This window comes from Pinus tabuliformis, chromosome 5_1 (genome assembly GCF_031772625.1).
Source record: "Pinus tabuliformis cultivar Carrire ecotype Pingquan chromosome 5_1, CPIR1, whole genome shotgun sequence".
In the NCBI taxonomy this organism is placed as follows: domain Eukaryota; kingdom Viridiplantae; phylum Streptophyta; class Pinopsida; order Pinales; family Pinaceae; genus Pinus; species Pinus tabuliformis.
This window is the reverse complement of record NC_142305.1, coordinates 963,345,007-963,358,379: the sequence shown is the minus strand read 5'-3', so window position 1 is coordinate 963,358,379 and position 13,373 is coordinate 963,345,007. Positions and strand designations below refer to the sequence as shown.

General features: G+C 33.5%; 1 long non-coding RNA gene across 1 annotated transcript; it reads right to left on the bottom strand.

Moving 5' to 3' along the window:
- Window positions 1–3,383: 3,383 nt before the first annotated feature.
- Window positions 3,384–4,279, bottom strand: LOC149167963 (uncharacterized). Its single transcript, XR_016260586.1, has 3 exons — window positions 4,056–4,279; window positions 3,743–3,946; window positions 3,384–3,646 (listed from the first exon to the last, which is right to left on the bottom strand). It is a non-coding gene; the product is annotated as an uncharacterized LOC149167963 (long non-coding RNA).
- Between the last annotated feature and the right edge of the window lie 9,094 nt (window positions 4,280–13,373).

The window sequence follows — 13,373 nt, the reverse complement described above, 5'->3', positions numbered from 1 at the left end:
CTCGGGTCTAAAATAGTGCGTTTCTATTTTGCCTTTACTTCTTTTTTGGCTTTTCATGGCTCTTGGAAAGTGTCTTTGAATATCCAACCAAAAATCTACATTATATAAATAAATTAATGTAACTCAATAAAATGTTGTGATATAATATCATTGTCAATTCCATAAATTCAAAAACCTTTTATAGTTATAGATATTTATATAATATCATTGTCAATTCCATAAATTCAAAAACCTTTTATAGTTATAGATATTTATTTTCAAAAATATTGTGAAATTTATTTTCAAAATCTAAATGTATTAAAACAACGCACCTTCGAAAAAAGGGAATAGGATTTTGTTGAGCCAACTATGTTTGTTTCCCTATCCAACCGGATATTATAGATATTTATTATAAAAAATAATGTGAAATTTATCTTCAAAATTTAAATGGATTACAACAGAGCATCTTGTAAATGTATTCTCTGATGCTCTGTTTGTTTCCCTATCCCAGAGAATTTAAAAATTGATTACAAGTATATAATGATTACACATACAAATTTGTAAAACCAATACAAAACATCTAATATTCAACACCTACATTATGAGGTTAGAAAGTTAATATATATGGGGTTATTATTCAAGTGTTTTTTTTAATTATAAATTTCATAGATTTAAAAATATTAAAAAAAAATTGTTTTTATTTGAAGAAATTGAAGTTAATTCGTAGATAGGCGTATATATGTGAATTTCGGTGGAAGAGGGTAGGTTGAATTTATTTTGTATTGATCATCGATAGACAGATTTGTTGAAGAGCGAATATGCCCAACGTATTTTTTGTCTGAGTGTTTAATCCATGAATGTGAAAAGGGAAAAGCAAACGTCCAAACGCGTGGAAAGATTTAGTGTGAAAGTGTTGGTGGTTGCGTTAACACGTTCTGAAAGTTAGTTTATTAATATCGGAAAAAGTTAGTATTAATATAATTGTTGTTAAAAGAATGCGTTAAAGTTAAAGTTATAAATGTTGGTAAAAGAACACATTAAAGTTAAAGTTAAAGTTAAATCTTATTGTCTTACTATATTTCGCTTCCATGAAGTGGATGACAAAGGTCGAATAAACAAACTTAGTTCATGAATACACGAAAACCGCCATGTATGTTGTTATAATGATTTTAATTAAATGTATATTTTTTGTTAAAATAATACGTTAAAGTTAAATGTTATTGTCTTACTATATTTTCCTTCCATCAACTCAATGACGAAGGTGGAATAAACAAACTTTTTCCTTATTCGAAGTTAACAAACATTTTCCTTATTTGAACCCACCATTTTACTACAATGGAGTGGAATAAACCTCAATACCTCCAACAAAGCTATTTTCCTTATTTGAACCCACAATTTTACTACACTGGAGTGGAATAAACCTCAATACCTCCAGCAAAGAATTCGAGGTACAGTCAGCCTTTAAGTTGACTGAGCATTCGATGAATTAGTTTACTATGTTACAACTAAATTATTAAAGGTAATTTAGTATGGTAAAAGTTAAAAAAAAATCGTTAAGGTTAATGACTACTTCTACCAGTGTTTATTGGTTATTGTTTGTAGAAGTGGATGCTAAAACGCATGGGGTGCGGGTGGATTGGAAAATGGTTGCCATTATCATGGATGCTGATACCACTTGCATGCATTCAGAGTTTCATATTTTATGGAAGCTTGGGCTGTTTTTTTCTTCTTTGTTCAACTTAGTTGTTGCCATAGAATTGCAAATTGCACGGGTGGGGTGTGCTTCCTAAGCTTGGTGTTGGAGACGAATACTACAGTTGCAGAGGAATACTACAATGGTTTTCTATCTTCAAATGAGTAAGAAGACTGAATGACATTTTCTATTCAAAGTATGAATTGGCATGTTAATCTAGCTATTTAGTGCAGGAGTTGTTAATATGAAAACAACTAGTGTGCCTAATGTGCCTATTTAGTGTGCCTATTGGGCATGTTAATAGGAAAAGATGATAGGTCTGTACCTTAGAAACCCGGGTTAGTCCTTTGGCCTAGCTAGAAGGTAGTCCCGAGGTCTATGATAATAATATGCAAATTTATTTAAATTTTAAAGGAAAGATTTAAGTAATAGTATGCTCTACTTTAAAGGAACACACATGTACATTAAAAAATAAGCATGCACATTAAAGAAACAACTATGGAACCTTTGCATTTTTCTGTTAAGAGATAAGTTAAGTTGAATCAAACAGTTTGGTAATTTATAGAACACCAAAACAATCAGTGAATCTTAGTAAGTCGAAATATTATCAGATAAATAAAAAACATGAAATAATTATCACGTTTAGTCCCCCATTTAGTCCCCAGGTCGAGTCAGACTAACCAACAACCTGGGGACCTGTCTGGGTTCAATGCAACCTCGCATTAGTTTTTGGGGTTGAATAATAAGACCAAAACCGTGTATACCTTAGGGATGAGCGAAGCATAAATATGAATCTTATAAATGAATTGCGAACCTAACGAAGACAAGAAGTAAAAGACAACGAACAAAATAGTGGTTGTACCAAAGACAAAACAAAACCAACAAATGAAAACTATACTTGTCTCTAATATATTCAAAATAGCCACATAAAATTGATTATTGATACAAAACCAAAACAGAAAACCATTTCCAACGGTGAAACCCTCATTCATGGGAATTAAAAAAGGAATATAATAACAATACATTTCATATATTAACATCCAGACTTTAAAAGGACCATAACTTAATTAAGTCCATTACGCCCAACCAAGCTGGTTAGGATACCTAAACCAACAGACATTATATATCCATATATATAACTTCAAGTCACAACAAACCTCAAATAACTTGCGGTGGTGCCAGAAAATACAAGAATGAAATAACAACACTTTGTGGCCACATTTGGGCTCACAGTGTATAATTTGTCCCTAGCCATTAATTAAAAACCTAAGAAAATAACTATAGGGACCAAATCTAGAAACCGTAATGAAAATAACACAGAATTTATGAAACCTGGAAAGAATAAATATGTGCGGAGGTCAGCTTGTCAGCCCCCATCTCAAACAAAATTATAGAAGAAAAGATAAACCAAAAACATATTGGACCTGTAATTAAATTCAACATTTTGTACATTCACGAGGAATGATATTCTATGGAATAACTTCATTAATAAAGAGAATGAGATATATTTTTCTAAGTTAATAACAGAGCCATATACAAAATTATGGTAGTTATATAAGCATTATGTGTATAACATTAACCAATAACAAAGCCACAACCTGTGTAACACTATCAACACAAAACCATTCAAAATATACAAATTCGAACACGGCTATCAATTCTGAGAAGCCCAAACCCTTAGCGCGAGCAGGTCGAGGAAAGGCTTGGAGCCTACCCTCTAGTATCTCACAGGTGAACGTCGGTGGTATGACAAACCCCAGCAAATAGAAAGGAAATTATTGTACATACGAGAGGGAACCAAAACCTGGAAGGTTTTCCCCAAAATAATTCGTCCACCCAAGGTCCTCTAAGGATAGGCAAGTATAAAAACAAGAGTTACTAGAATGCCAACCTGGAGATGAGCAACCAACATTTCTGGGTAACATAATGAAGCTGACAACCCTAGTAAACATCCTCTCGACCCGCAGGAATAGTCTGCGTATTAGGAATAATTCGATAGAATGCATTTAGCTCAAAAATTACAACAAATGGAAAAACTAACAAACAATAAATCGGAAGAGTAAACCTTACCTAAGCCGGTGGTGAGTTATTATTCTCCATGTGGGAAGTACAATCCTTAGATGGATGGCACAACAACTAGCCAGCGAGAAACTAAATATTTCCTTAGTGATTCGGTGCAGAATAGGCTTTGAGTGCTGAGGAGCATTTACTTTGCCTAGTTTCTGCACTCTCTTTGCCTGGGAGAAGCAACTGGAAAACAAGGGTTCTCTCCACCTACAGGAATAGTCTGTCTGTTAGGAATAATTCGGTAGAAGGCATTTAGCTCAAAAATTACAACAAATGGAAAAATTGACGAACAATAAAACAGAAGAGTAAACCTTACCTAAGCCGGTGGTGAGGGAGTATTCTCCATGTGGGAAGCACAATGCTCGGATGGAGGCACATTAACCCATCAAGTGAGAAAATAAAGATTCCCCGAGTGATTTGGTGCAGAATAGGGTTTGAGTGCTGAGGAACATTTACTTCGCTCAGTTTCTGCACTCTCTCTACTTAGTAGAAGAAACTAGAAAATGAAGGTTGCAAAGCCATCATAGCTAATTGAAAGGAACAAAATGATTTTTTTTTACAGCAAACCAGCAAGGCGGTTACCCTAATTCATTCACAAGTGATTACAGTCGTAGGATGAGCATCGGGTTAGGCAATCCTTGGATGATAGCCATGTGGCATTCTAGATTGATGTCCATCTATAGGGGTACCTCGCAATTTTTTAGAGCCACCCATAACATATGAATTAGTACCGATACTTAATGTTTTCCTGCGAAAATTAATGTATGGTAAATCTCTTCAAAAGAATTTACACTATACATAACTTTGTGATACATGATATTAATGTTCCATGGCTGGGCTCGATGGTTCATACCATTGAGTTGTAATAAATTAAATGGCTTACATAACTATAATGTCAATAGTAATATTGTGATGTGACATCAAATCATAATGTTTAGAGTAATAGATAAGCGGTGACATGTAAGTAGAATAAATTCATTGATTTATTCAAGGTGTTAACGTATATGTGACAAGTATGGTTTAATTAAGGGTTAACTTCCAAGGTTTCATAAGGTTTTGTTTGCATTCATAATCGATGTATGAACCCACTTACCTACCAAGCGTTCGTATTTCCCATTAATTTATACGAGCATAGCTACAATTGGAAACTTCCTTCTTGTCACCTCAACCATTGATCTGAACCCTGAGCTCAGAAGGTCGTAGATCCAAAATTGCTCCAATCTCGAAGAGAACTCCAAGCCACATGGAAGTAGATCCTAGCGCGACCTTTAACTCTTTTTATGGTGATCTGGATAATGGGCACTTTTTAATGATTTTATGGTGATCCTTCTAATATATTGTCATACATTTCTGCTTGAGAGGTGGTATCCCTTACCCTTAAAATTTATGGTAGAAAATATCATCATGACAAATACTTGTCATAAACTTTTATTCTACATTTAAACTTCTCTATGTAATAATAGGTTGGGAATAATTCAAAGTGCATGACAATGATCACATGTAAATAATTTATGGATCATCATTTATTTAATAATAATAGTTTAAATGGTTTTAGTATAGTTTAAAGCAATTGCAAATACAGATTTTATTTTACATTTAAACTTTAATTCTAAACATTAATGTGTGGGAATAATTTACTGACAATGATAACCCATAAATAATTTATGGGTAATTATTTATGTTGCAAGGTGATAACGAAACTAACTTGTCATATGATAAGTTTAAAATAGGTCAAGTCATTAGTTCACTTTTTCAAAAATTTCTTCAAATTTTTTTGAAATGCAAGGATTATTGAATATAGGTTCTTGCGAAAATCAATAGAAAAATTTTCATGCTTTGAGTTTTGACTTTTATATTTTGAAATGCATAAGGATTATTGAATATAGGTTCTTGCGAAAATCAATGGAAAAAATTTCATGCTTGGACATGATGTCAAATTATTGTGTGAAGTGAATTGGAAAGATGAAAGTTCATGTTGCAAGGTGATAAGGACACTAACTTTTCATATGATAAGTTTAAAATAGGTCAAGTCATTAGTTCACTTTTTCAAAAGAAATTTGAATAATTTTATTATTGATCTTTAAAATTATACTTTCGGATTAGAATTAGCCCTAAAAATAAAAATAAAAATATTATAAACAATGATTAATCCATGATTTTTTTTTCACATCTTAACTCATGGTACTGTATAAACCTAAGTATACCTTAAGTTACCTTCTCATATAATATAATAAAATATGGTGCATGTTGTACAGATGGAACTAAAAAAATTTACTCCTTTTACTTTAGTGGCATAAAAACCTAATGATAATTTTTTAATAGGTCATGACAGTTACAAATAATGATAATAATAAAAATAATAGTAGTAATAATAATAGTAGTAGATAAATCAATTTTCTCATGTTGTGGATGATTGAGACTTTAAATTTATGTAATAATTTAAGGAAAAACGACATGCAGATGCAATGTCAAGTGTTTTTACTTTTAATTTATAGTTATTTTTAGAAATAAATTAATTTAGTTGTATATTTCATTTAGAAATTTTGTTTTATGTTCAATTTATTTGAAAATATATATAATTTTTATTATTTTTATCTTTTCAATATAATAATATAAATAAATATGCAATAAAATTATTTCTCTTATAAATGTTCTACTTGGAAGCATAGATAAATGTGTAGGGGTGTACTAAATTTGAGACATTTTGAAATGTGTACTCAATATGTTGAATTCTTTTAATTTTTTCAAACATTTTAAAGCAAAATAATCACGGACCATACTTTTTGTATTATTAGATTATTAATAAGTAGTTATCATTTAAAAAATAGGCCAGCTTAAAAGGTATAGTGTCGAGCTTATGATAACTTCAATATAGTTACAAAGTTTTTATGTTTGTGTCAAACTTATGATAACTTCATAAATTGCAAACTTAGGCTTTCACAAATATGAATTTATCATTAATATCCATTTTAATATTATATTGAAAAGGTTTTGCATCATGTGCTCATCTAAATTATTTTTTGACCATGGGGGAATTTTCCTTCATAATATTGATATATAGAACTTTTGTATTATTTTTTTAATTTTGTTTTAATATATATTATAATAATTGAATTAACAATGAGGGTAATTATCATATATTTAACTTGCCCATCTTTGAGAAAATGTTTCAAAAAAGCATTCTTGCGTAGTGGTTATAAATTTCAATAATTTTGGATTTTTAAGTTGCACTATTTTGTTTAGTCTAATATTGAAGTATATAGAACGCAAGTAAAGATTAAAATGGATTATTTTCCTAATCCGTTTTCAGATTAAAATAATCAATGAATGTTGTTCCTATTGTCATTTAATGCTTTTCTTTTATTCATTGCAGTATAGAAGGAAAATTTTCCTTTGTTGCTAGCAAAGGTTGTTGCTTTTGGTATGGATATTACTATTTGGAAATTTATCCCCTTTGACATTATTGAGGTTCTCTTTCATTGGCTTCCTTTACCAATGTTGATGAAATTTAAGTTGGTTTGTAGGCAATAGTGTCTTATTTTTTAAAACTCACTTTTTCTTGTGGCTTGTGATCAATGTCGTGAGAAAGAGTTAGGATTTATTTCTTTGTCCACTCGTTTTCGCAATGATTGCTTCCTAGCATCATACCTTAATAATGATGGTCGGATGTTGACTATGGTGTCTCCTTTTCTTCATTCTACATACAGAATTGAATGTACAGTGCGATTAATGATTCTGTTCAGCATGCCTGCAAGTTATTTGCATACAAAAAACTATTTCATTGTCAACCCTTTCACGAAGACATCTAGAAATGTGTAGGAATTTATAGGGTAAGTTCCTAAGATAGAACACCAAAGGACACCGCTCACAAATGGATCACAGATCAATACACAAGTATTCTTGACGTGGTTGAAACCCTCAAAGAGGGAAACAATCCACAGCCTAAGCCAATGCGTCCACTTTAGGCAAGTTATTAATAAAAGAATGAAAATTTACATAATCTTCTCTCATGAATGGTTACCCTACAAATGACCCTCCATGCTCTTTAAATAGAGATCATAGGCCAATCGGGTGTTAAGCCACGGATCAAGTGTTGGTAATACCGAGGAGAGAATGAATCGTCAGATCAATTCATGTCTAGAAAATATCGTGACTATCGGATTGTAAGTTACAAAAGTACATAGTAAAGAAACACACTTTACCTAACTCTACACTAGACCAAGTTATACTTAACTATTTCTTATGTGTCGAAATATCCTAACATCCCCCCTTGAGAACAACTTCGGATAGGATTGAAGGATGTACAAATGTGACACAATAGGAGAAGGAAGGAGCCATTAGAGCCTATCCCCCATTAGTGATAACTTCCTGAACTCTAGCCATAAATCGAAGTTTAGTAAACTTCGCCTCTGTGAGAGCCTTTGTAAAGATGTCTGCAACTTGATCATCTGTTGAACAATATTGCACTTCAAGAACATGGTCATGAATGAGCTTTCTGATGAAGTGCATGTGCAGTTCAATGTTTTTGCTGAACTGATGTTGGACTGGATCTTTGCATAGTTGAATGACACTTTGATTATCACACCAAAGTGTAGTCGGATGCTGCTGCTGAAAGCCAAACTCTTACAGGATCTAACGGAGCCACAGGGCTTCCTTACTAGCTTCTATGACACCACGATACTTTGCTTCTGTTGAAGAAAGAGAAATGGCACTTTGTTTCTTGCAAGCCCACATAATAGGTCCTGAACCAAGAGTGAACACATAACCTGCAGTAAACTTCCGATCATCAGGGTCACCAGCTCAATCAGAATCAGTGAAACCAACCAATAGAGGAGATGCTTTTGCACTGTAATGAATCCCAAACTGAATTGTACCTTGAACATAAGTAAATATTATTTTAGCTACTTTCCAATGACTTTCATGTGGGTTTTGCATAAACCAATCAATAAGGCAAACAAAAAGGAAAGGTCAGGACGAGTATGGGTCAGATACAAAAGTTTTCCTACAAGTTGACGGTATAAGGTAGCATCAACTTCAAAGGAAGTACAAGTGACTGAAAGTTTTGCTCCAGAGTGAAAGGGAGAAGGGACTGGCTTACAGTCTTCCATGTGAAAATGGTGTAGAAGATCACAGGCATACTTGGACTGGGAAAGGGAAATACCTTCCTTGGATTACAAGACTTGAAGACTAAGAAAATAATGCAAGTGTCCTAAGTCTGTCATTTCAAACTTCTTTTTAAGGTTGGACTTCACATGGTTTATAAGGTTGGGATCACTACCAGTAAGGATAAGATCATCAACATAAAGAACAAGAATGATAAGATACTTACCCACTTTCTTGTTGTAGACAATATTGTCAGAATGACACCTAGAAAAGCCAGTTTCTAAAAGAAGGCTATCCATTTTGGCATACCAAGCCCAAGGGGCTTGCTTGAGACCATAAAAGGATTTCTTAAGCCGACATACAAGACTGGAGTATGTTTTTATAAAGCCAGTAGGTTGTTCCATATAGATTTCTTCATGCAAGTCCCCATGCAAGAAGGCATATTTAACATCCATCTGATGGAATTCCCATTTGAAAGAGGCAGCAAGGGAAAGAACAAGGCGGATAGAGTTCATTTTGGAAATAGGGGAGAAGGTTTAGTATAATCAATGCCTTCAACTTATGAAAAACCCTTAGCAACAACACGAGTTTTATGTTTACCAACTTTTCCATCTGGTCTATACTTAGTTCTGTAAATCCATTTGCATCTAACAAGTTTTCGTCCCTTTGCAAGAGTAGCAAGATCCCATGTATCATTTTCCAATAATGAATGATATCCTTCATTCATACCTGCGTCCCAATCTGGATGGCCTGAAGCTTCTGCAAAGCTGTCAGGATCATAATCTGTTGAAGCTTAAGCCAGTAAAGAAGATTCTCTATCGAACTGAGAACGTGTACATCGTTAACCTGTAGGATCGCTAGAAAGAGCACCTGCTGCATCCCGAGTAGCATGGACCCATTTTCGAAGCTGAGGAGTTGAAGGAGGATCCTAAGAAGGTGGGGGAGGATTGTCATCCTCATTGTCATCATCTGAAGAAGAAATATTTTTAGAAGTAGAAGGGATAGAGAGAGGTGGCACATCCGCCGAACTAGGCTCGTAGGCCGATATATTTTCAGCAAACTTTACATCTCTTCTAATGATAACATTTTTGGACTTAAGTGGAATAAGTCTATATCCTTTGACATCTTCAGAATATCCAACAAAAATACATTTTTCACTCTTAGGTTCTAAAGCTTTTTGTTTCTCATTTGGTATATGGGTCCATGCTTCACTTCCAAAAACATGAAAGTGACTTACATCTGGTTTAATTGAGCTCCATGCTTCTTCTGGAGTGACATATTTAAAACCTTAGTAGGAGTGTGATTTACTATGTAATTTTCACATTTAATTGCTTCTGCCCAAAAGTTAAGACTAAGTCCTTTAGATTGAACCATACAATTAGCCATTTCCTTTAAGGTGCAATTATTCCTTTCAGCTACACCATTTTGTTGTGGATTATATGGAATAGTATGTTTCATTTGAATTCCATTCTTAGTGCAAAAGTTGATGAATTTGTTGTTAACATATTCTCTACCATTATTAGATCTTAGCTTAAGAATTTGATGTCCATATTGTTTTTTAACAAAGGCCTTAAAGGCCAAGAACATGTTAAATAATTCACTCTTGAGTTTTAAGAAGTATACCCAAGTGCCTCTGGAGAAATCATCATTGAAAGTTATGAAATACTTGTAGCTAGAGAATGAAACAACTAGAAGTGGACCACATAAATCACTATGCACAATCCGTAAAGGGGTTGAGGCATGCTAAGAGGCACGTTTTTCAAAACTATCCCAATGATGTTTTCCTAGTACACATCCAAAAAAAACACCATCTCTACAAGATACCATTGGAAGACCTGTCACCATATTTTCTTTACATAGATTCTGAAGGGAGTGATAGTTTAAGTGACCAAATCGCTCATGCCAAAGTTTGTTAACTTCATCATTATGAGCAACAAATACCGAGGGAATATTTGATGACCCAAAGTTGTTAAACTTATACAACCTTGTAGAATCATCAGCAATGCTAGTAGCTAAAATCTGTCTAGGATCTCTTAGGTCCTTAATTACAACATCGTGAGGTGAAAATTCAATGATTTTACCTTCACCTGAATGAGTTATCTGATATACAGTTAGAAGGTTGCATGATAAGGTTGGAACACATAATACATCATTAAATTTACCATTGTCTAGATGAATAGTTCCAGTCCCTACAACACTAAGAGATCTATCATCACCAACATATATATTTTTGGTGTTACAATCATTTAAAGAAGAAAACATGGCTTTGCTTTTGGCCATGTGATAAGAAGCTCCAGAATCAATGAGCCACTCATGAGAATGAGAAGAAGAAGATACATTTAGTGCATAACTAGAACGAGATGCTTGACAACCACATGCAAAAGTGTTATTCTTGAAGATGAAGTTGAAGTTGAAGAGTGATCCAAATAGATGTTATGCTTCTTCATTGATGCTTCCAAGGCTTCCAACTTCTTAAAGCATTTGGATTCTAAGTGGCCATCTCGATTACAAAAGTGGAAATGTCTATCGGTCTTCTTCCCTTTGTTTTTATTTGCCTTACCATTTTTTTGAAATGAATTTTCATTTTGAAACTGAAATTGCTTAGGACCCTTGTTTGGTTTAGGACCATTCTTTTTAGGATACTGCTTCTTAGGATTGTTTGAATTTGGTTGCTACTAGGTGGCTAAGGCTTTCTTAAAAGAGTTTCCAAGATTAAGAAGACCAAGATATAAGAGATTTTCTTGTTCTCTTATTAAAGAATCACGAAAGGCATCAAAAGAGGGGGACTTGTAGTCTTTTCCTTGAGAAATAAAGGCTTATCTAGTAGAATGGAAGGTGGAAACAAACACAGAGTAGGCTGGTCCCAACTTAGTAAGAATGGAATAGATAAGGCTACCATCTTCTTTATTAACCTTAACACCTTCCAAGAGAAGTCTAAGGGTCTTGAACTTGGACAAAAAACATTCAATGGAAGAAAAATTATTGGGGTCTAGTGTAAGCAACTCATTTTTGAGTTGATGGGCTCTAATTTCATTTTTAATTCCAAAAACTTTAGTGAGTTGTTTCATTGCTTCATTAGGAGTATCGAGTTCTGCAATATGGAATCTAAGGTATAGAGAAATAGACATCACTATCAACCCACGTACTTGATCTTGCCTATTTTCCCATTTGGCTGCCTTATTTTCATCTTGAGGTTTGGTTTCTTGGCCTAAGGCTATTATCTAAAGACATTTACTTCTAAGTAAATCCACAATATAGGACCACCATTGGAAGTAGTTGGTGTTGTCAAGAATAACTTGGCATGGAATTTCCATTTTAACATAAACTGAAGCTGTAGATGCTAAAACTAAGTATTCCAATGGAAAGATCTTGAAAAATTACACTAATTAAAAAAAACAGCTCTACAAACGGCTTCCGGATGAAGAAGTTATGGCTTTTTGAAGAAAAGTTGTTGAAGGTGTCGACGAAGTGCGTGAATATGTGGAAATGAATGATAATGTTATATTTAAAAAAAATCCCCCTCCCCCGCCCCCTCCCCCCGCCCCCTTAATCTAATTAGCTCACTTAAAAAAAAAAATTATGTGACTCACTTTTATAAATAAGTGAAAGTCACTTTTACAATGGTATTTTTTGAGCTACCCACTAAATTGTAACTTAAATAAAAGATAAAGGGACTTTAGAATTATAAGTGACTTTTTATAATGGTTGAGAACACTTTTACGTAAAGTAACTTTAAAACATAAGTTACATGTGCTTTTTGAAAAAGTAACTCAACAAAAAAAGACTTGAACTCATGACCTCTATTCTCATAAAGTAACTTTGGACCAAGTGATCTAGTTTAAAAAGTTAGTAATTTGTGGAAAGAGGAAAGGGTTTTTTTTTTTTTTTTAGTCACTGAAGCTTTGGGGTGCATGCTTACTTGAAAAAGCTATTTTTTTGCCTACAAAACAAAAAACCACAAAACCCAACACGAACTTACCAAAAAAAAATCTTTCGACTTGAAGTTAACTTTAGCCAAAAACTAAATATTTTCCTCAATGTTTTTTATTTTCCGAGACACTAAGGCGCAGTGGAAAAGAGTATATGCATGAGAAAAATCCTTCCTTTATATTTCTGATTTGAGCAGATCACATAGAGTTACGAGGTAAAAAGAATATGCAGAAATGAAAAGTAAAGAGCTAAATAAACCGAAATAAATAGAGAGATGAATAGCTAGAACTGCAAATAAAGACTGTATACCTCCAGATCTTAAAAATGACGTAACTAGGGCTACCAAAACCTTTTCGCGTGAAACGAAAGGGGTTCCTCATTGGAGAACATGCTCCTAACACAATAGAGAAATCCTCTCAGCCCGAAAGCAATCATAAATAGTAGATCTAGGAAATGATAGTCAGATGCAGTTGTACTGCCTTTAGATTTGGATCACCAATGGATGTGGCCCTCGAATAGCTTTGATACCATGTAGGAATTTATAGGGTAAGTTCCTTAGACAAAACACCAAAGGACACTGCTCACAAATAGATCACACATC